Genomic DNA, 20,726 nt, shown 5'->3' with positions numbered 1-20,726 from the left:
AATCGATGTCAACCTTCACAAGAACCAAATCTGGTACAATAATAGACTACTCAGTTGCGCCCTAACAGTATAACTTTGCAACGAGTACTTTTTCTCATTCAATCGAACAAAGAGTAAAAGCTAATTATATTGTTCTATTGCGCCCCGAGAGTGTAAATTTGGTACGAATCGATGTCAACCTTGACAAGAACCAAAACCGAAACAGTAATAGACTGCTCAGTTGCGCCCTAACAGTATAACTTTGCAACGAGTACTTTTTCTCATTCAATCGAACAAAGAGTAAAAGCTAATTATATTGTTCTATTGCGCCCCGAGAGTGTAAATTTGGTACGAATCGATGTCAACCTTGACAAGAACCAAAACCGGAACAAAAAAAGACTACTCAGTTCCGCCCTAACAATAGAACTTTGCGACGAGTACTTTTTCTCATTCAATCGAAAAAAGAGTAAATGCTAATTATATTGTTCTATTATGCCTCGAGAGTGTAAATTTGGAACGAATCGATGTCAAGCTTCACAAGAAGCATAACCGGAACAACAATAGATTACTCACTTGCGCCCTAACAGTATAACTTTGTAACGAGTACTTTTTCTCATTCAATCGAACAAAGTGTAAAAGCTAATTATATTATTCTATTATGCCCCGAGGGTGTAAATTTGGAACGAATCGAGGTCAACCTTCACAAGAACCAAAATCGGAACAACAATAGACTACTCTGTTGCGCCCTAACAATATAAACTTGCAACGAGTGCTTTTTCTCATTCTATCGAAGAAAGAGTAAAACCTAATTATATTGTTCTATTTTGCCCCGAGAGAGTAAATTTGGAACGAATCGATATCTACGCTCACAAGTACGAAAACCGGAACAACATTAGACTACTCAGTTGCACCCTAACAGTATTATTTTGCAATGAGTACTTTTTCACATTCTATCGGACAAAGAGTAAAAGCTAATAATATTGTTCTATTATGCCCCGAGAGTGTAAATTTGGAATGAATCGATGTCAACCTTTATAAGAAACAAAACCGGAACAATAATAGATTACTCAGTTGCGCCCTAACAGTATAACTTTGCAACGAGTACTTTTTTTCATTCAATCGAACAAAGTGTAAAAGCTAATTATATTATTCTATTATGCCCCGAGAGTGTAAATTTGGAACGAATCGATGTCAACCTTCACAAGAACCAAAACCGGAACAACAATAGACTACTCTGTTGCGCTCTAACAATATAAATTTGCAATGAGTGTTTTTTCTCATTCTATCGAACAAAGAATAAAACCTAATTATATTGTTCTATTTTGCCCTGAGAGAATAAATTTGGAACTAATTGATATCTACGTTCACAAGATCCAAAATCGGAACAACATTAGACTACTCAGTTGCGCCCTAACAGTATAACTTTGCAATGAGTACTTTTTTGCATTCTATCGAACAAAGAGTAAAACCTAATTATATTATTCTATTTTGCCCCGAGAGAGTAAATTTGGAATGAATCGATGTCAACGTTCACAAGAACCAAATCCGGAGCAACAATAGACTACTCAGTTACGCCCTAACAGTATAACTTTGCAACGAGTACTTTCTCTCATTCAATCCAACAAAGTGTAAAAGTTAATTATATTTTCTATTATGCCCCGAGAGCATAAATTTCGAACGAATCAATGTCAACGTTCACAAGAACCAAAACCGGAACAACATTAGTGTCACGCCCCTCGCCCCGAGGCCGATACCAATTTGGTCCGGTTCGGGCACGGCGAACGGACCGCCGAACGGGCAGCACCTCCTCTGTCCGCCCAAGGCTCCAACGACTAGATTGTGTACAACAAGCTCCCAGGAAACAACTTGAATACATACACAATCATATAACAACCACGAGAGCACAATTAGTGCTATACCGTACATAAGCAAGCATGACAAGTAATACAACCATACAAGTGAGCAAAAGAGAGATACTTAACTATTCTATTACATCCGTTTAACTTAATACAATTATTACAACTTGCATTCTTCCAAACCTGTACAACACATACAATCCTCTCAAAACCTCACCCTGTACATCAATCTACTCTCAAAATAGGTACAGGGTGTAACTAATGCATAAAGGAAAGTAAACCTCTACTAATATCACTAGGGCGCTACGCCCTTGCCGCGATCCTCACCGGGGGCCCTCGAACTCGGACCTGCAAAATGGTGGAGTGAGAACTACGAATAGTTCCCAGTTGGTTCGGCCGCCGTCTTTGCCGATCTCCCCACTAGGTCTAAGCAGGCACAGATAGAAATGCAAATGGATAGGTATATGGAATTGAAAGGATTAGCAATAATAAGCAGCTATAAACTAGAATCTATCAATGCCTCAATCCGATGTGATGCATGCATGGAACTTATAGTAAGAAGGCCAGCTATCGTACTACTATGTTCAACAACGAAGTCATTTATCCGATTACCCAATCTCTCGATGAACGCAAGGCTCGTTCACAGTCTCACGTGTGTAAGTCTCATAGGGGAGGAGGCTAGCTATTCACCTACCCCGAAACCGCCTGCGGACACTTCACTGGTCCAAGGGCACTACACTGGCCCCCCTCGCGTGCCAACCTCCGGAGTGCACTACCTGTAAGGAGCTACCTCCACAGGTGCAGACAGGCTAAGTGAGCTCGATCCAATCTCATGAACTGGGAACACCCTAACCAACCAGGGGTGATAGCAATAAAGAATCAAGTGTTCTAGTAGTAAATCACATAGTATCTCAACTATACTAGTGTTCTCATGCCACTCTTGTACTACTTGATGCCACTCGTTCAATGTTTAAGGTTAACTAGATGCCACTCGTTCCCTTGACAAGTTCTTGATACACTAGTTTACAATATACTAGGTTCTTATTCACATAGACATATTCATCACATATAGGGTTAACTATCTCATAGTGTTCAACTCATGCATACTAAGTTCTCATTCATTGTATCCACAACCCGAACTATCACTAGCATGCAAGGATATGTACAATCACATTTAACACCCTATAATGCTATATTACGATATGTAATTGATCGACAATAGAACTCAGACATAAAGAGCAGTTCGGCTGCTTCGGGATGGCACTCCCCCACCTTTTGGTAGTGCCGCGTGGCTAGACAACTCGACGCCGCGGTCTTCATACGTCGCTTCAGCACCTCGGGGCAAAGCGAACCCTCCAGTAGCCGTTTCGGCGATATCTCCGCGCTCGCTCGTCGGATCGACGAACCGTTTTCGCCTACGCGTTTAGAGACCTATCAATTAGGTTTGCGACCCGTTAAATGAGATCAAAACCCTAACTTTCTAAAAATCCCAAATCTGTGCCCTAGATTGGCAACGGTGAGGAAATCCGTGGCGCGAGCTTCCATTTCGAGATCGAGCCATCTCCTTAACCTCAATAGGTTCCACTCGAACCATTTCTAAGCTATAAAACCCTAGCTTACAAAATCCACCATTAAAGGGTTTGAGGTTTACCTCAATACCAAGCTCCAAGCTTGAGAGAGGGAGAGAAGATGATGTCTTCTTCTTCTTCCTAGCCTGCTCCTTCTTTTCCTTTCTCTTCTTCCTCTCCTTCTTCTTCTCCCTCTTTTTTTTTTCTTTCTAGAGAGAGTGAGGGAAATAGTGTGAGAGAGGGAGAGAGCAACTGAGAGGTTTTAGCTCTTTGGATGGGATCAAGTGGACCCCTAGCACTATGAATGGAAGGATTGGAGCTAGAATCTAGGGTTATGAGATGGGTTTAGCTTGATGCTAACCCTAGGGCACCAGAATAGGGTTTTTGGTAAAGTATGAGATTGATCTCATTTGAGGCCTTGTAAACCTAATTGGTAGGTGCCTAAACGCGGGGGCGAAGTCGGATTTTGCATTCGTCGAGCGGAAGAAAAGAAATCGGCAAACAAGGCCGACCAAGCTTCATTTCGACCTAAGAGGCCGAGAAGTCGTCGTAACGTCCGTTGGAGGGCATTTTTAGAGCCTCCATACCCTCAAAAGGTGGGGGGTGTCATCCCGAAGCATCCGGGTTTCTTTTTATGTCTTTGTTAATTATGTTGATCATATTGCGCTATAGGAATAGTAGTTGTACATTTCCATTTGCTTGCATGCTTTCTTGGTAGTGTAGTGAGGTGTGCTTGACACATGGACTAGGATAGCATGAGGATTGGGTCTTGTGACATAGAATCCTATAGCGGCATAAAGAGCCGAACTTGGACATAGCCTAGTAGAGTGGCATTGAACTAGTGTGGTAGAAGCACTATGACATGAACGAGTGGTGTGTAGAATAATTGAGATATTTACTACAATGACTGAACGAGTGGCATCGAGTCTAGTGTAGTAAACGTGATATGAACCTAGGGATAGTAGAAGTCCCAACATTGATTATATATCATGACTGTGCAGCAGAGGCACATTGACCCTAGTAGACAGGGTATCCTCTTGAGAGAATTCGATCATACTTACTAGTCTGTTTTCGCTATCGGTGGTCGCTCCACCGTGGCACGAGTCTGCAGAGTACTTCACTAGGGGCAGACGTAGTTGTCCCGCAGACGGTCTCGGTGTGCGAGTGCAGCTTCTCCTCACCTATGAGATTGAGAGTGAGTCGAGGGTTTAACCTACGGGTTAACCAAGTAGATTGGGTAATAAACATGAGATGCATAGTAGACTTGCATTATTACCTTGAGTAGGCATAGTGTATGTTGTAGTTTACATTCTATGCACTTTTATGTGCTCATGACATAATACTAGCATGATAGTAGTTGTTGCATACATTATTATCATTGATGGCATGATAGAGTAGTTGCAGTTCATTCTATATATCTATCTATCTCTCTATATGTGCCAGCTTAGACCTAGTGGAAAAACCGGCGGCGTCGGCGGCCGAACCCACTAGGAACTATATTTATATAGTTCTCACCCCATGTGGTTTTGGGGTACAGGTACACACAGAGGCGAGCCGAGCGAGGACCGCAACAAGGGCATAGCGCCCTAAGTGAGCCCAGTTAGTAAGTTTTCCTTTATGCATTAGAGTACGCTCGTGTACTAGATGATGTTTTGGATAGTTATTGGAGAGCTACTTGTATTTTGAGGAAAACATGCATTCACATTTTGAAGATAGAAATGTAATATATTCAAATGATGTAAATGTTGAATGGTTGTAATAGTTCGACTATCTCTCTTTATACACCTGTACATTTACTTGTGGTTCTTGCTCTTAGTCATAGTGCACTTGTGTGCATCGTATCGATCATGTATGTTATTTAAGCATTCCCTAGGCGCTTAACTGTACATGATCTGGTTGCTTGGCCTTGGGCGGACAGGAGAGGTGCTGTCCGTTCGGCGGTCCGTCCGGCGCGCCCGAATCGTGCCAAATTGGTAGTGAATTCGGGGCGGGGCGTGACAAGAGTTGTTGGTATCAAAGCAATTAAGAGCAAGTAAAGAGGGAGTCTAGGATGGACCTAGGAGACCTAGGTTGGAAACCATAGGGTTGTATAGGTGCGTGAGAGAAACGTAAACCTATATCGGTTGAGGAAGAATCCGATTGGGTCGGATCGAGCATAGATCTCTAGTGTGGCTAGAGATAGATCCGATCGGTATTAGTTTCTGAGCTTGAGGGGTTTGTGTTGGCGGCCGACAACACGACGATAAGAGCTAGGACTAATACATTGAGTACGTCCGCTTACGGCGGAGTTGAGTCGCGTAGTACAGTGCATGCGACGAAGTTGAGTGGGTTAGATGACTAACCTGGTTGTTGCGTTGCAGGAACAATGTCCCCAAGACGCTACGTGCGTAGGTCCGTTCCGGCACCATCTCCTGAGGTGCCCGAGGAAGCCGGATCTAGTGAAGTACGGGAGTTACGGGCGCAGGTGTCGGCCTTGACCGGCATTGTACAGCGCCAGGAGAGTCGATTCGAGCAGCTCCAAGGGCTTATGGAGCAGCATTTTGCGGTAGCAACTGCAGCTGCAACTGAGGGCCGTGACCCACCCCCGCCTCCAGCTCGTGCACCTACGGCGGCTGAGGGCGAGAGGGCATTGCGGCAGTTCCGGTGGAGGCACGTCCTCCGCCGGCGAGCGTTCCTCCGGCAGCGTCGGGTTCTACGACACCCGATGCGACGGCATTGGAGGCGGAGAGGGAGCGTGCGCTTGCGACTCTCGAGAAGTTCCGAAGATTCAATCCATCGACCTTCGAGGGAGAGAAGGTCGAGCCGTGGATGGTGGAGTCATGGGTGGACTCCATGGAGACCTTGTTTGAGGACCTCTACACCTTAGAGAGGGACAAGGTCTACCTCGCCACTCATTGTTTGGAGCGAGCGGCGAAGGTTTGGTGGAAGCGAATCAAGAGAAACCGAGCTTCCGACCTTCCGCCGTTGACGTGGGAGGAGTTTCGAGGATTGTTCTATGTCAACTACTTCCCCGATAGCGAGAAGAAGAAGCTCCAGGAGCAATTCCGAAAGTTGAAGCAAGGCAGCCGCACGGTAGCGAAATATGAGCGGGAGTTCTCTCACATCATTGATTGTGTCCCCGTCGTAGTGCGGGATGACAGGGATAGAGCCGATTGGTTCGAGCGAGGGCTCCGGGATGATATCTACTGGGCGGTGCACATTCTGAAGCTCACTACCTTTGCGGAGGTGCTCGACAGAGCATTGTGGGCGGAGCAAGGAAACGCTCACATCCGGGAGGAGCGAGAGGCGTCCGAGAAGGACGGTGGCAAGAAATGGGCTCAAGGCGGTTCGGGAGCTCAATCGATGTCAAGGAAGCCCCCGAAGTACCCGCGAACGCAATCTAAGGGCCGCGGACCGCAGCGGTGCACAATCTGTGGTGGGAACCACGAGCCAAGGACATGTGATCAACGGGAGGGGAAGTGCTTCACGTGTGGACAGGCGAGCCATATTAGCCGCTACTGTCCAGTGAGGGCTTCGCCTGCCCCTTCGGTCGCGTCGGCTCCGGCGACTCCGGCGCATTATGGAGGAGTCCCGCCTTCTGCGTCATCGACTGGACGTGTGATGGTACCACGCCAAACTGAGGCGATGAGATCGGCTCCGAGCAGGCGGGTGTTCGCCGCCCAAACTCAAGCCGAGGAACCTGCTGAGGCGAAGGATCGCCATGTACTCGCAGGTATGGTTTTAATTAACGGAGTTTGCTCCAGGGCTATGTTTGATACAAGTGCTACGCATTCATTCATCAGTAGGTCATTTGCACGCATGCATGACATAGAACTACGAGAGAGTAAAAGCACTTGGAGGGTATCGGGCCCCGGACGTGATTTTCTAGTCCGTATGGAGTGTTCATCTTGTCCGGTGCGGTTGGGCGATTGGATAATGCCCATCCGTATATTGGTGTTCAAGAAGTTGAAAGACTTCGACGTCATTCTAGGAATGGATTGGCTCTCGAAGTACTATGCGATTATTCACTGCAGAAGTAAAGTGATTACGTTTCGCGAACCGGGCCAGGAAGAGTTCGTCTATCGGGCTTGTAGAAGCCCGTACTTCGCCGCCACGGTATCGGCGACGAGAGCATGGAGGCTAGTTAACAGCGGATGTACGGCCTACTTGGCGACCGTTGTAGAAGTCGAGAGGACGACTCCTACGCTTAAGGAGCTTTCCGTGGTTCGGGAATTTTCAGATGTATTTCCCGCGGAGTTACCGGGAATGCCGCCAGACCGGAAGATCGAGTTCGTGATAGACTTGGTTCCAGGAAACGCGCCTATCTCGAAGGCTCCGTATCGGATGGCGCCAGTAGAATTGAAGGAATTGCGGGCTCAGTTGATAGATCTCCTTGACAAGGAATTTATACGGCCAAGTGTGTCGCCGTAGGGAGCCTCGGTTTTATTCGTGCGAAAGAAGGACGAATCGTTTCGACTCTGCGTAGATTATCGTGAGTTGAACAAGGTCACAATTAAGAATAAGTACCCGTTGCCCAGGATCGATGATTTATTTGATCAGTTGCAAGGATCTCGGGTTTATTCAAAGATGACCTGCAGTCCGGTTATCACCAACTTAAGATTAAGCTGGAAGATGTGCAAAAGACCGTGTTTCGCACGCGGTATGGACATTATGAATTCACGGTCATGCCGTTTGGGCTTACTAACGCCCCGGCAACGTTCATGGATTTAATGAACCGTATTTTCAAGGAGTACTTGGACCGATTTGTCGTGGTCTTCATAGACGACATCTTGGTCTACTCTCGTAGCGACGAGGAACATGCCGAGCATTTGAGAATAGTGCTTCAAGTCCTTCGGGAGGAGAAGCCGTATGCTAAGTTTAAGAAATGCAACTTTTGGCTCTTAGAGTTTGCATTTCTTGGGCATGTCATTTACGAGGGAGGAGTATCTATTGACCCAAGGAAAGTGGAGGCGATCAAGGATTGGCCTCGCCCGACTAACGTCACGGAAGTTTGAAGCTTCGTGGGTTTAGTAGGCTACTATAGACGGTTTGTGGAGGGATTCTCGAAAATTGTGATTCCACTTACCCGTCTGACTCAGAAAGGCACCAAGTTCGTGTGGAGCGGTGAGTGTGACCGGAGTTTTCAAGAGTTGAAGAATAGATTGACTTCGACTCCGGTACACGCCTTATCGGTGCAAGATGAAGACTTCGTGGTGTATAGCGACGCGTCACAATCGGGTTTAGGGTGTGTTCTGATGAAGGGCGGGAAGGTGATCGCTTATGCGTCCCGTCAGCTGAAGAGCTATGAGAAGAATTACCCTATCCACGACTTAGAGTTGGCCGCAGTAGTGTTTGCTCTCAAGCTGTTGAGGCACTACTTGTATGACGCGCGTTGCGAGATATACACGGACCACAAGAGTCTAAAGTACCTATTCACACAAAAGGAGCTCAATATGCGACAGCGGCGATGGTTGGAATTGCTAAAGGATTTCGATGTGACAATCCTATACCACCCCGAAAAAGCAAACGTGGTGGCCGACGCACTTAGCAGGAAGTCAGTGGAAAATCTTGCTATGTTGGTCACACATCAAGAGTCACTGTGGAGAAAGATGGAGTCATTAGATCTCGAAGTGGTAGCTCCGGAAATCCCGTCTATGCTTACGGCTCTCGTTGTCCAACCGACCTTGTTGGAGCGGATTAAGAGTTTGCAACCTACGAACCCCAATATCTAAAAGGTGCAGCGAGACATCGAGAGTGGACACGGCGGTGATTTCAGTGTAGACGCTGAGGGTGCGCTTCGGTTTCGAAACCGATGGTACGTACCAGAGAACGAGGAGGTCCGGAAGTTAATATTGCAAGAGGCACATTGGACTCCTTATAGCATTCACCCGAGCGGCACAAGATGTACCGTGACCTGAAGATGCAGTACTGGTAGCCGGGCATGAAAGCTGATATTGGGCGCTATGTAGCACAGTGCTTGGTATGCTAGCAAGTGAAGCTGAACGCCGATTTCCAGCGGGAAAACTTCAAAGTCTACCTATCCCCGTCTGGAAATGGGAGAATATAGCTATGGACTTCGTGGTCGGATTGCCCCGTTCGACGGGTGGCCAAGACGCGATCTGGGTGATTGTGGATCGTATGACCAAGTCAGCACACTTTCTACCGATTCACACCACCTGGTCGGGCGACAAATTGGCGCAGGTATACTTGGATGAAGTTGTGAGGTTGCACAGGGTTCCGAAGTCGATCGTGTCAGATCGAGACTCCCGTTTTACTTTGCATTTTTGGAAGAACCTGCAGGAAGCGCTTGGCACACGGCTCGATTTCAGCACCGCGTTTCATCCTCAGACAGATGGACAGTCAGAGAGGACTATACAGATTCTGGAGGATATGTTGCGGGTGTGTGTCATTGACTACAAGGGCAGTTAGGCAAGCCACTTGAGAATGGCCGAGTTCGCCTATAATAATAGTTATCAAGCTAGCATTGAGATGGCACCGTTCGAGGTCCTATATGGACGGAAGTGCCGATCCCCTATATGTTGCAACGATGTAGGTGATCCTACAGCACTGGGCCCAGACGTATTGCAAGAGGCGGAAGAGAAGGTCCGTCTCGCTTGCGAGAGGTTACTTACGGCACAGTCGAGGCAAAAGAGCTATTCTCACAAACGCCGTAGGGACTTGGAATTAGCGGTAGGTGTCACGTCCCGCTATCGCCAATTTGGTCGATCCGGGCCCGTACACAGATGCCGAACGGACAGAACCCCCTCTGTCCGCCCAAGGCTCAACAACAACGAGTACATGTATAAAGAAATAAACAATTTCCAAGATAACATTTCAATATACATGGCTTGCACGAGGGCAAGCAGCAATTCCAAGTGATAGTAATCTAGCTATACATGAAATTCACTGTAATTTAAAACTTTGAACTGAACTGTATGAAACTGAATAACTGAAACCTTCAGTTATTTACATTCTCTTAAATACATTCATTTTCATGTCTGGTACATCAAGATGGATGATACATAAACCCAAAATGGTAAACAACTATACTCTGGTGTCAGCTAGCTAAACTGCTGGGCTCTTGCCGCGATCCTCGGCCACACCGCTCGCACTGGAACCTGTATGGTTAGCGGTGTGAGAACTACTGAAAGTTCCCAGTGGGTTCGGCCGCCGACCTCGCCGACTCACCCACTAGGTCTATTCAGGCATATGTAGGCAAAAGAAGTAAACAGATAGTAACCAACTATAATATGTAACTACTACAATGCCTGTACAAAGCTGAAAGAAACCAATATAGGAAGACTATAAAGATGCATGCATGCTTTTACTGAATTTATCTAATCTTTTGGTTAACCCTTTGGTTAACAATAACTCACCACGCAATCCCTGATAATCGGGCCCTAAGCTGCCTCCCGACGGGATCGTCTGCTGAACAGATACTTTAGTCCATGGGCAAATACTTTAGCCCATCATGTGACAACCTCCGGAGTGCACTGCTTGGGTGGAGCGACCACCACCAAGCTCAAAACAGACTATGTGAGTATGATCTGATCCTCTTTTAGAGGATTCAACAATAGATAATGTCACACTTAACTCTACTAGCCCTTTATGCTAGTTGCAATTTCATTCCTCGATGCTAACCAAATCTCTAGTTAGAATGTCACCAAGTTCACTATTGTTATAGTCCATACATTCATAGGGTTCTATGTTCACATTCTACGGTTCACAATTCTCACTATTGATAGGAATTCACACTTTCACTTGCACAACGCCGAATACCCTATAATGCATGACTATAAATATAAATATGCTCAATAAATTATCATAGACATAAAAGGTGATTCAAAGACTTCGGATAGCACCACCTACCTGTAGTGGTGTCAATAACTAAGATCAATGTCTCGGGATGCGTCGACAACTATCTCTCGCGACCCAGCGCAAATAGAACTAGAACGGCCTCTACCGTAATTAGCGCGTCGTCGACCTGTCAAAATGTCAATTTAGACTTTTGGACAAGTTTACCTTTCATTTAAACAAGTATGAAAGAGATTAAACTTGAGTCCATATCTCATATTCTACAATTAGCATTTCCACGTCAAATTATCAATGTATGTAATCATTATGTTCCATGATACAAATCGCCCCAATGCTGATTTCATCAAGCTGAAATCTAGTCTCATGCTGAATTTTCAGCAATTCCCTCTTGCTTTGAAGCAATTATAATAAGTACAAGACCATTAATTCTGATGCTCAGATTTGCTAAGCAACTAATCACCTTTTATCTTGCTTACTACGGGATTAGTTCTTTTTCTCTCTCAGCCTTAATATCAAGCCTTTAATGCTGATTTCAGCATTAACTTCATATTTCCGGCATTAATCTCAAATGCTAACTCACTAATAGCTACTTAAAATCAGCTCAATGAGCTAACACACTACTTGATTCAGGAATAAATACAATTTACCTCACAACTGTACCAATGCTCAAGAGTTTCTTTCTCTTAGCTGGTTCCCTGCTCAATAGCCCCAAATCTGAAATTTTTCAGGCAATAAGACTCAATCCGGACCCATTCTAAAGCAACTAAATAGATTGTAATTAGTTACTACACAGGAATTAATTTACCTAAACTTTGGTCAGCTCAAGCTCCATTTTCCCTGAAATTCCTGCTGGTCATACAATTCGGCCAAGCATCCAGGATTTTTATCAGTTGACTTCAGCACCAACTTGATTTCAGCTTACAATGGATTCTGCATCATGATTTCAGCACCACACTCCTCTTTTCCTTTTTCAACTTCTGCATACATGTGGACTATTAATAGGCTTCTTAACACGTAATTATAATTGTCCTAACCGGGCAGCAAGTCTTCTACCTTATCCTTCCCATTTCCTTTAGCTGAAATCCCATTGATAACTTCAATCTGCTCGAGTTCCAATTCTGCTACTTCTAACAGCAAACATCCATATAGGTAACTTCCCATAACAATTAGTTATTAGGAACCCATAGTAGTTAATTTTTACCTTACTTAAAGTATTCTCCTAGCTAGCTCTCTGGTCTACTCACCACCGAGATGTCGACTCGGCAACCCAACATCAAGGCTGCCATTTAATTCTCTTAATTACAAGTCCTGCAGCAATCAAATATTACTCTTAACTTCTCTTTTAAGGTAAGAACTTAATTTACAATAAGCTACTAATCAATTTACCTAACTGGTATTCCTTCAATTTGTTTCAGCTTTAGCAATCAGAATTTTGCATCAAAGCTTCCTCAGCTGCAGTCCTAATTCAGCAGCTCCACAAGTCCCAACTTCAGTCTGAATTTCAGCAACAAGAATTCCTCTTATAAGTCATCTCTAAAGCCATTTAATTGGCTATTATCAATGATAAAATCCACCTTACACTAATTGGATCTGCAACCAATTACACAGCAATCCTATCAGCCGGAATTCAGCTCAGTTAGGCCTTCCTCCTCAGCCCCAGGCCTCCAGGATGCAACCTCCAAGTTTGCTGCTTCAATTCCAGCAGTAAAGATACTCCCCTTTATTTGCCTTCTCTCTCTCTCTCTTTCTCAAATACCAAGAAATCACTCAGCACAACAAGCTCCCTTAACTCCCTTGCTTCAGCCTACTCTAGGGTGAAAGAGAAAAGAAAACAAAAGAGTAAATGAAGTTAAGGTAATGGAAGGGATAAGGATAAGAATCAAGAGAGAGAGAGAGTTCTGGTGCCTAGACAGTGTAAAACGCACCAGGGTCAAGCTGATAAAGTTGAAATTTTGCATTAAACCCCTTAAATCTCAGAAATTGCTTTCAGTCCAGCATTTCTGTGTTGTGTACACACTTCGAGCTCCTCTTGCACGCAGCGAGCAGTAGCAGCTCACATGTCCCATTCATTTCTTCTTCATTCAAATTCATTCTAATTCCATCTAAATTCCATCCAGACATGCCAATGGCTGTCTTAATAACATAATTAAATTTAGAATTACCTAATTTCCATTCTTTGCATCATTGTGATCAATTGATCGCAATTAGCCGAGATAAACTTTCAAGGCATTACAGTAGGTGACCGCGTTTTCTGAAGGTTTCGTCGTATGAGAGTGTGAAATGCTTCGGACGCGGCGGAAAGCTAAGTCCCGATATATCGGACCGTTCGAGTGTTGGAACGTATTGGACGGTAGCATACCGACTTGCATTACCGCTGAAGCTCGCGGCTTGTGCATAATGTGTTCCACGTCTCCAACCTTCGCAAGTATTATTCCCGATCCCGAGCATGTTATGTATTACGAGCTGCCGGATCTACAAGAAGATCTAAGCTATGAAAGTTTCGACGATGATTATTGCTGCGAGAAGTGCGAAAATTGAGGACCGTGAGATTCCCTACGTGAAAATTTGTTGAACTAATCACAGCGATCGTGAGGCTACGTGCGAACTCGAGGAATCGATGAAAGTGCATTATCCTCATCTTTTACACGGAATATGCAATGAGGTATGAGTTGTTGAATTCGTTTCGAGGACGAAACTCCCTTTTTAGGAGGGGAGGATGTGAGGAACTGAATTCTCCAAAATACGAGAGTTAGACTTCATACAAAATTGACAAAGGGTCATGTTGGTGAGCTTTGGAAAAGCCAAAAGATGTTAAATCACCAAAAGAGCATGGAAACGAGTCCACGAGAGCAAATAGTGCAAAACCTGCACCTGGGGCAAAACTGCTCTCGGGACCGGTACTGGCAGGGAGGGACCGGCGCTACATCGGTGGCGGTTGCGGGGATCCTTGAGGCAAACCGATCCTAGACCGGTCCCCGAACGTGATCGCACAGCGAAAAAGCCAAAACTTTGGCTAGTCCAAAATATAGCTTCGGGAACTGTCTCTCAGGAAGGAACCAGTCTCCCGAGACCGATCTCTCTGGAGAGACCGGGTACGGCGAACCGTGTACCCGAGCTGAAAGCTCTCGGGACCGGTCCCAAGCGGGGAAGACGGATCCCTCTGGCGGCAGAATGCCCAGTGAGGGCTGTGCACAGAGATGAAAGTTGAGGGGCTAATCTGGATATTGTTACATTAGAGGGTATGTAGGCCCCCCCTCTCTCTAACCCTCATTTCTCCCCCTCTCTCTCACACTCTTTTCCTCTCTCTCTCTAGAAAAGGAAAGAACAAAGGAGAAGAAGAAGAAGAAAGAGAAAGGAAAGAAAGAAGAAAAGGAAGAGAAGAAGAGGAGATCAAGCTTGGGAAGCTTTTGGACCTTCTCCCCCTTCCTCTTCTTCTCTCTTGAGGCTACAACAAGGATAAGCTTCTAACCTACCTTGTGAAATTTGGGATTTTTGGGTTTTAGCTCTTTGGATGGGATCAAGTGGACCCTAGCCACCATGAATGGAAAGATTGGAGCTAGAATCTAGGGTTATGAGATGGGTTTAGCTTGATGCTAACCCTAGGGCACAGCAGAATAGGATTTTGGTAAAGTATGAATTGATCTCATTTGAGGCCTTGTAAACCTAATTGTAGGTGCCTAAACGCGGGCGAAGTCGGATTTTGCATTCGTCGAGCAGAAGAAAAAGAAATCGGCCAACATACGGCCGACCAGCTTCATTTCGACCTAAGAGGCCGAGAAGTCATTGTAACGTCCGTTGGAGGGGCATTTCTAGAGCCTCCATACCCTCAAGAGTGGGAGGTGTCATCTCGAAGCATCTGATTTCTTTTTATGTTAAGTTAATTATGTTGGATCATATTGCGCTATAGGAATATAGTTGTACATTTCATTTCCTCATGCTTTTCTTTGGCATGGTAGGCAGGTGTGCTTGCACGTGGACTAGGATAGCAATGAGAATTGGTCTCTGTGACATAGAATCCTATAGCGATAAAGAGCCGAACTTGACATAGCCTAGGAGAGTGGCATTGACTAGTGTGGTAGAAGCAACTATGACACGAACAGTGCATGTAGAATAATTGAGACATTACTACAATGACTGAACGAGTGGCATCGAGTCTAGTGTAGTAAATCTGATATGAACCTAGGATAGTAGAAGTCCAACATTTGATTATATATCATGACTGTGCAGCCAGAGGCACATTGACCCTAGTAGACAGGGTATCCTCTTGAGAGGATTGGATCAACTCACTAGTCTGTTTTCGCTGTCAGTGGTCGCTCCACCATGGCACGAGTCTCCGAATACTGTCACGTAGGGCAGACGTAGTTGTCCCGCAGACGGTCTCGGTGTGCAACAGTGCAGCTTCTCCTCACCTATGAGATTGAGAATGAGTCACAGGGACCTACGTTAACCAAGTAGATTGGGTAATAAACATAAGATGCATAGTAGACTTGCATTATTACCTGAGTGAACATAGTGTATGTTGTAGTTTACATTCTATGCACTTTTATATGCTGATGACATAATACTAGCATGATAGTAGTTTGTTCATACATTATTATCATTGTGGCAATGATAGAGTAGTTGCAGTTCATACTATATATGCTATCTATCTCTCTATCTGTGCAGCTTAGACCTATGGGAAACGACGCAATCGTCGGCGAACCCACTGGAAACTATATTTAATATAGTTCTCACCAGTGTCTTGCACTGGAGCGGCCGATCTGTAGGAGGTACAGTACACACAGAGGAGACGAGCGAGACGCACAATAAAGGGCATAAGCGCCCTAAAGTGAGCCTATTAGTAGCTTTTCCTTAATGCATTAGAGTACCCTCGTGTACTAGACGATATTTGGATAGGTTATTGGAGAGCTACTTGTATTTTGAGAAAAACATGTATTTCACAATTGAAGATGGAAATGTAAAATATCTCAAATGATGTAAATGTTGAATGTTTGTAATAGTTAGACTATCTCTTTATACCACTTGTACATTCACATTGTGGTTCTTGCTCTTATCATAGTGCATTTGTGTCATCGTATCAATCATGTATGTTATTTAAGCATTCCCTGGGCGTTAACTGTACATATCTGGTTGCTTGGCCTTGGCGACAGGAGAACGTGCTGTCCGTTCGCGGTCCGTCCGGCGCGCCCGACACCGTGCCAAATTGTAGTGGATTCGAGGCGGGCGTGACAGAGTGATTATGGAACAAGCGACCCTAGTTATGGAATCTACTGCTACTGAGGGTGTGGTAGCAGGATTAGCATCTCGAAAGTGGTATGATTCGCTGTGAAGTGGAATTCGAATGTTGCATGCATAATGTAATTGGGACTGAAAGTGTGATAGATTTAATTCCCTTGGTATGCACGCGTGGAGATAGTACATTGCCTACCAAGTGGATAGTGTGATTGGATTGTGGCCGACGAATGGCTGGTTGCGAGCCGAGAGTAATCTCGGGATAGAGGTGGAACTAGTGGACTAACTCTTGGGCAATGTGAGTAGCTGAATGTGAGAGTTAAGTCGAGATAATTGAGGACGCTTTTGTAGTTCGAGAGTTCCGGACCATGTTCCACTGATCAAGTGAAGGTGATAGCGTCCCGTTGTGGTGGAGATAATTGAGCAATCGCCAATTTTGGCGAGTGGCCGAATGTACTCAACAATGACGAGATGAATTCATCTTTGTGTATTGTGGCGCATAAGCTGAATTGCTAGTGCATGACGTGTAGTAAAATGCACTGTAGTATAGGACGCTTGAGTATACGGTGTCCGTGGATTGTGAATTCATCATTCCCGCCGGTGAGTGTTGTTGGCAGTAGCACTTGACATTCCTGGGTTGAAGGGTGGATGGATCACTCGTGGGGCTGGTGGCTCGCGTCTGGTGTGAAGGAGCCGATAGTGATGTGGATCACTCGTAAGCCATGTCGTGGATGTGACGATGGCATCCTGAGTTTGGACTGCGGAATGTGGTATGTCACGTATCGAACCGTGTGATTAACGATACACTAAGAGTATGTTGTGACCCAACCCAAGGTTATGGAGATATTAGAGGTTTTGATTGCTCTTGTAGGAGTAGGTATGCGAAGTCTCAGATGAAAATTTCGCAAAGTGATGATCGGATAGCGTTGCGAATGAGAGACGCTCCGTAGTGTGGGACTGTGTTAGGCGGTACAGGCCTAATGTGGAGTTGTGGTCCGTGGACACCTGTGGATATGAGATGAACGATGCTGGTTGATCGATAGATGTCTTGGTGTTTTGAGCGTAGCGACCATTGGAGCTCAGGCTCGATCTTATTGCTCGTTGTGGAATTGCCAAGTTTGCGCTATCGGTGAGTTGAGATTGGATACGCCGAACGAAGTGTTTGCGAGAACTTATCGTGAGAATAATGTGATGTTGAAAAGGTGTACGGAAGGAGATGTTCTCCGTGAGACCATTGGAATAGGGTAACCCACGTGAAATTGGAGAGAACTAGGCTCTTAAGGAACCGAAGTTGTGGATGGGGTCGTAAATGAGCATCTCATAGTGGAGCCGAAGTCCACGTTAGCTAGAGCATCTCGCGTTGAAGGCGATGCATTGTGATGTGGCATGAAGCGATGCGGACTGAGCAACCAAAATGAACATCAGGATTGGTTACGGTGGCATTCTTCTCGAAGGAGAGTGTGTCCGATGGAAATTGATTGTTGTTGTCTAGTGTTGTGATGATGACAACACGGGCCCTACCAGTAGAGTGTGCTGGCCATAGTTGGTTGAATGTTAAGAGTACAAATCGAAGAGTGCCCAGGTTGAATTTGTCACCGAAAGAGTTGAGCTAGTGTGAAATTGAGTAAAATAAGTCCCTCTTATGATTGACTGAGAGTGTGTTGGGTTTGTGGTGAATCGTTGATGATCGATTCGCACTGCCGTTGGGACTTATGGAAATTAGGATGCGAGAGTTTGCCAATGATTTGGTGGCGATGATAGTTGAAGACCTCTCACTCGAGAAATATGTCAGTCCCTATCCAATAAGCTATGGTGAGCGAAAGAGGATCGCTCTGGGACCGGAGGTGTTGTGGTAATTGGCCGTAGAGGTTCACCTTGGGTACGGGCGATGTGCTCGTTGGTTATGTACCGACGAGGTTTTGAATTCGATAAGGAAAGCGATGTCTTTGAGATATACCCGTGTGGTGTAGGGTATGCGGTGTCGAGAAAAGAGTGGTTCTTGATGCACTGGCCCTAAAAAATTTGGAGCATGAGGTTGCGTTGGCCTTTAGCTAATAGTCACCGCTGATATGTAGCAATGCACCCATTACATGCAAAAGTGACATGTGTTGGTTGTGCATTCCAAACTCGTGAGGGGAGGATATTACAAGAATGGAGTGATTCTGTATATAGTTGAGCGTCGAAGTGAGCGGCATTAAGTGTAGGTCTTTGGAGACTCGGATATATAGCGCGGTGATTGTCCTCATCTAATTGATATGTGGAATTACAGGTGTGACTTTAGTTTCGCGGAAATGTAACATATCATATTCCGTTGAGTTTAACTAAGCTTCTGTCAAACGAACGAAGAGGGATTTGACAAGTTAGAGTGACCGCAAAGTGTATGAAACGCTTTGGAACGGGTCGGTGCGGTGGGCATACAGTTTGCTTTAGCCACGGAGCTTGTGGGAGTTCACAATGTGTTTCTATGTCAAAATCTCCGCAAGTGTACTCATAGTCAACTACATATTGGAGTATGAACCGGAAGATTTGCCGAGATATGACTTATGAGGATATCCCGATTTGTATCTCGATCAAAAGGAAAAAAAACTGCGGAATCGCACAATTCATACGTTAAGGTCCAGTGGAGCGCCATATGCGGCGCGTGAAGCCACTTGGGACAGTTTGAGGAACATGTAAAAATGTACCCACTTTTTGAAAGTCGACGAGCATATAGTAGTGTTATTATTGCGGACGAAATAACTAATTTTAAGGGTGGAAATGCTAAATATACTGAAACCTCAGTAAGTATAATCGAGCTTTTAGTTACAATCGACAAAAAGTGTGCGAAGAAAAATGGTGGAAACAAATTTCATTTACATTCCAACAAGTTGAAAGGTTAAAAAAAGTGAATTTAAAAGAAGTTAAAAGGTTTTAGTAATGATCGCGAGGAAATAGAATCAAAACGATGCAAAAAGATGAAATCTAAACTTTGTACCAGTACAACTCAAGGTGGTACCGGTAACCATATATAACACCGAGAGAATAGCTCCTCGTTTGAGTAAAAGAAGCTGTGAATCGTGACAGGATTTCGCTGGTACCGGTACAGTGCACCGTCGGACCTGCAGGCGCAGCCTCTGCAAATATAAAATTGGAGCCGCTATTTTGGCTTTGTTACAACTTGTAAAGGCCCCAACACCCGCTCACCTCTCTTGTCCCCAACTGAGACACCCTCTCCAACTTATTCTCCCCTTTCCTTTTCTGCCTCTCTAAGAAACTCTCTCCAATGATAAGGAGGAGCTCAAGGTGATTTATGAGGAGATTTGATTTTGAGGTTTTGGTCTCTTCATACAGGTAGATATTGAAAGCTAGTGGGCTAAGTAATCATGAAACGATGATGCCTAGGTTTAATCTTATACCCTAAAAACCTCAGATAGATTTAAATCACTAACATGTAAAACCTAGTAGAGAACATAAACATATGGAAGATCCATTTTGCTCAAGTGCTCACGTTGTGTAAGAAAGTGAATTCTCGAAGCTCCAGAGTTAGACTTCGTTTTGGATCGACGATCGTCCGAACTGTATGAGACATTCAGAAAACTTCGAATATCGATGAAATCGAAAATCGGCATTAGGGTGACCTTGAAAGTTGAGGATTGCGAAATTCAAGTTTCACAACTTCACAACTCTCGGGTCCGACACCTAGTGTAGGGTGTCCGGACCCCCGTAGCTGCGGAAAACCCATTGGGTTGAGAGTGCAATTTCATGTTTTTCTGACTCTCGGCTCCGACCCTGGTGGTAAGGTCCGATCCCCGAGCTGCAAAACTTTAAGAAATCTGCAAGTGTGCAATCTCATGATGTCCCAACTCTCGGCGTCCGGACGCCTAGCTGGAAAGGTCGACCCGATCCCCCGAAATTGCCTAGAAAAGCTGTCTCACAGGACAACTGAGGGGCTAAAACTCAAATTTATGCATAAGTAAGGGCTACTATATAACAGACTCATCTCTCTCTCTCTCTCATTTCTTCACAAGAGACAACCTAAAACACTTCTCTCCTCTGCTCTCTCATCTCTCAGAAGGAGAAAGAAAATCAAGAAGAATGAGAAAAGCATAAGGAGGAAGATAACCTCTTCTCTCCTCACTTATTTGGAGGCAAGCTGGAGGTAAGCTTCTAACCCTACAAATGGTGATTTCCTAGGGTGGGTTTTATAGCCTTGGAGATGGTTTTGTTGGAACCTTTAGTAGAGCTAAGTAGATGGTTCTAAGCTTGAATCTAGAAGGGTCTAAAACCATGGTTTCTCCATTGTTGCAACTCTAGGGCT

The 20,726-nt window shown here is 45.0% G+C and overlaps 1 long non-coding RNA gene across 1 annotated transcript; it reads right to left on the bottom strand.

Moving 5' to 3' along the window:
• Window positions 1–10,294: 10,294 nt before the first annotated feature.
• Window positions 10,295–11,396, bottom strand: LOC109704827. Its single transcript, XR_002214494.1, has 2 exons — window positions 11,252–11,396; window positions 10,295–10,500 (listed from the first exon to the last, which is right to left on the bottom strand). It is a non-coding gene; the product is annotated as an uncharacterized LOC109704827 (long non-coding RNA).
• Window positions 11,397–20,726: the final 9,330 nt, after the last annotated feature.

Source organism: Ananas comosus, unplaced genomic scaffold (genome assembly GCF_001540865.1).
Source record: "Ananas comosus cultivar F153 unplaced genomic scaffold, ASM154086v1, whole genome shotgun sequence".
Classification (NCBI taxonomy): domain Eukaryota; kingdom Viridiplantae; phylum Streptophyta; class Magnoliopsida; order Poales; family Bromeliaceae; genus Ananas; species Ananas comosus.
Note: the sequence above shows the minus strand (reverse complement) of the source record. Positions and strands in the feature narration are given on the sequence as shown.